This window comes from Chlamydotis macqueenii, chromosome 7, assembly GCF_036417535.1.
Source record: "Chlamydotis macqueenii isolate bChlMac1 chromosome 7, bChlMac1.mat, whole genome shotgun sequence".
NCBI lineage: Eukaryota > Metazoa > Chordata > Aves > Otidiformes > Otididae > Chlamydotis > Chlamydotis macqueenii.
Window position 1 is genome coordinate 1,889,614 of NC_141562.1, and position 3,484 is coordinate 1,893,097.

Genomic DNA, 3,484 nt, shown 5'->3' on the forward strand with positions numbered 1-3,484 from the left:
TGCCATTTCAGTACGTGGTAACCTGAAACAGAGCATCCTGACTCCAGCGTATTGCTAAAATTCTGTATTTGCAATACATAGATTAAAATTTGGGTGGAAAACTATGTACTACTGTGTGTGCACAACAGGCAAGTTTGATTTCTTTTTTTTCTTTTTTTTTTTTTTTTTAAAAATTCAGAGCTGAATTACTTTCAGGAGGACAAATGGCTGTCCTACATCTTTTCCCACAGTGACTATTCAGCTGTGAATTGCATTACTGCACTAAAATTTCTGGTTTATAAGAAGGCTGTCTTTTCTTTGACAGACTTACCTGTTCTATGTATTGTCTGCCCATTGTAGTGTCAGTTTTGACTGTGCTTTAGCACCATCCCAGCTGAGAATCAGCTCTTTCTTTTAGTATCTCAAAATAATTCTTCACAGAGTCACAGCAGATGCTTGTGAAATGCAGAAGGTTTCCCTGCCCATGCAATCTTAGTCTTTGATTTGACAAATAGAATACTTCATACCACTAGTGATTTGCAAGAGGGAAATAAACTTGCCTCATTCTGCTACATACAGAATAGCCTCATTCTGCTGTGTTGTTTGCAGACTTGGCTTGTAGGTCAAGTCAGTGCTGCTAACACTTGTCAGTTACCTAGTTAGACATCAGCAATGGACAAAATATAACCAATTTTTGACTAACTTTGTAAGAAGCTGTGTGATATAAGCAGAAGCAGAGGACTTGTAAATATACAAAGCTTCCATTTTAAATCACTGCTTATGTTTTAGCTTTATAAATTTTTTAACTTGTCCATTAGGCATGTTAGTTGATGGGAACTAACTCGATTTATATACAGTGTGGTAAAAGGAAAGAATGGGCCTGGCAATTATCGGTAGTGCTGAGGGTGATCGTGTTACAGCCTGTTCTGTAGAGACTGACACCTATAGCAGTAAGCAAACTGACCAATGCAGTGAAGACCTGTGACTCTGTTTTTCTTCCCCTTCCCTTTACTTTTAATACTTCTAATAAAACTGTATTTCCAGCATTGTTTATGACCTGTATAGTAATATAGGTCAGCTCTTCCACAGTGAAGCTCTGGGGTATTGTTGTAGTTCAGCCCTGCTCGGGACAAAACTGTGCAGTCTCTCGCTCGCTCCCCCCACCCTCTGAGGGAACAGGGAGAGAGAATATAACAAAAAGGCTCAAGATTTGAGATAAGGACAGGGAGAGATCATTTAAGTTACCGTTACAGGCAAAACAGACTCAGCTTGGGGAAAACTATTTATTTATTATTAAAACCAAAGCAGGATAATGAGGAAAAGAACAAAGTAACTTCCCCTCACCCCTCCCTCTTCCTGGGCTTAACTTTATGTTCAAATATCTCTATATCCTCCTCCCCCCTTGTCCCCTGCTAAGTGGCACAGGTGGGAAGAGGGAATGGGGGTTACAGTCAGTTCATCACTTGTTGCTTTACGCTGCTCCTTCCTCCTCGGGGGAAGAACTCCTCACATTCCTCCCATGCTCCAGCATTGGGGTCTCTCCTATGGGCTACAGGCCTTTGTGAACTGCTCTGGTGTGGATTGTTTTTCCACGGGGTGCAGTCCCTCCAGAACAGCTGCCCCAGTGCAGGCCCTCCACAGGCCACAGCCTCCTTCAGGCATCCGCCTGCCCTGATGTGAGGTCTTCCACAGGTGGATCTCTGCTTCTCTGTGGGCCTCCATGGGCTGCAGGGGGACAACCTGCTCCACCATGGGCTGCACCACGGGCTGCAGGGGAATCTCTGTCCGGAGCAGCATTACTCCTCCCCCCTACCCCCCCACCCCCCTTCTTCACTGACCTTGGTGTCTGCAGCTGTTTCTCTCACAAGAAATTCTTCGCAACAGGCTGGCAGACTCTTCACATCTCATCTCCTCTCCACTTCTTGCAGCCGGGCCAGGCCGAGTTGGGCCCAGATGGTCACCCAGTGGGAGGCCAGAGGGTGAGGGCCGCAAGGCTCGCACCTCCCCTCTCTGGCCCCGCTTCAGCTTCTTAACATCTTTTTATTTTTTTTTTTTTAATTTTTTATTTTTCCCCTTCTTAAATACAATATCGCAGAGGCATTATCAGGGAACATTCTTCCACCAATTGGCTTGGCCCTAGCTAGCAGCAGGTCTGCCCTAGGCCCGGCCAAGTCCACCAGACAAGGGGGAAAATTCCAGCAACTTCTTGTGGAAACTGCCACCCCCTGCCACTAAACAAAACCGACACCGGTATGCATTGAACAAAAGTTGTTGTTTTTAGCTTTGTGGAGTAGGGAGGGAGTTTGTACTCCTAGAAGGTAGGATTACAGATTTGGCTTTATCATAACTTCAGTGGAGTAATTTAAATTCTTGATAGTTTTTTTCCTCTATCTGCTAAATAGGAATAAATAAGGTTGATTATGCCATGTTTAAGGCCTTCAAGTAGTGTGTGTAGAAATGCTGGAATGTGGGGTTCTATAGGTATACATTTTGAGAAACCAGTTTTGTGCCATTTTTCATCTCCACGCAAGAATAGCAGCTCCTAGTTTCTGAGTAGCTTGGAATCCTCTCCTTTGGAAATTGTCAGTACGTTCTTCTGTCACTATGTCAGTGTTGCCATGTGCCAATTTCCTAATCTGCTATGCAGGACAAAATGAAGGGCAACTATTTAAGAGTTCTAGTACTTTGTTTTCTGTTGGTAATTGGGAGGCTGCTGTTTAAAGGTTTTGTCGGTCTCCACCAACAGCAGCTGGGCCTCATAAAATTTAAAATTTTTCCTGGATATTTGCACATCTTAGGCTACAAAAGAAATACCCATCTCCAGGCCCCAGAAAACCTTGTGCAGGGGTAAGGTGCTCTGAAAAGGTGCATTTGGAGGTCTATGGAAGTAGATAGAAAGAGTTGAAGGACGTCTTCCAGGAATTTCTTGACTCTTTAAACCCACATTGTGACTGCTTATTTGTTTTGGAAGTGTCAAGTGGCTTCCTTTGAGTTTCTTTATATTTCTTTTTTTTTTTTTTTCTAATCCAAATGTGGGGATAGTTTGCTGTAAGTTCCAGAGTTTGTGTATCTCTGTCATGAATATTGTTCACATTGTGACATCTAATTTGTTTTTTTTCACAGTAATCTAGTTGTGTTTATTATGTTCTGCTGTGTCTGAGAATGTGAAGATACGATATTTATTAAATGGATAAATACAAATGAGAAGTCAAAAGCATAATCCTGGCTACAGGTCTTGTTTGGAGATGAATTATTTACCGTGTTGACTTGACCTTTTTGCAGGTGCAAGTATGTAGACATGGCTTAATTGTGACCCTCCTTTACAGTGTATTTTAAGACCATATCAAGTACTGGTGGGGTGGCAAAACTGGTGTCAAAACACAGTTACTGATAATTTGTATCAAATAGAGTAAATGGAATAAGTTTAGGCAGAAAAGTAGATCCAGTGTTCCCATTTGTGTATTTGGATTACTTCTGTCAACAAATAAAATCATTAGCAACTGTA

At 42.4% G+C, this 3,484-nt stretch overlaps 1 long non-coding RNA gene across 1 annotated transcript in view; it reads right to left on the reverse strand.

Moving 5' to 3' along the window:
* Positions 1–1,248: 1,248 nt before the first annotated feature.
* LOC147600029 (uncharacterized) overlaps positions 1,249–3,484 on the reverse strand; it is a 686,528-nt gene continuing 684,292 nt past the window's right edge. Inside the window, exon 2 of the long non-coding RNA XR_015259069.1 lies at positions 1,249–1,645. This is a non-coding gene — a long non-coding RNA (uncharacterized LOC147600029). The remainder of the gene's footprint in view (positions 1,646–3,484) is intronic.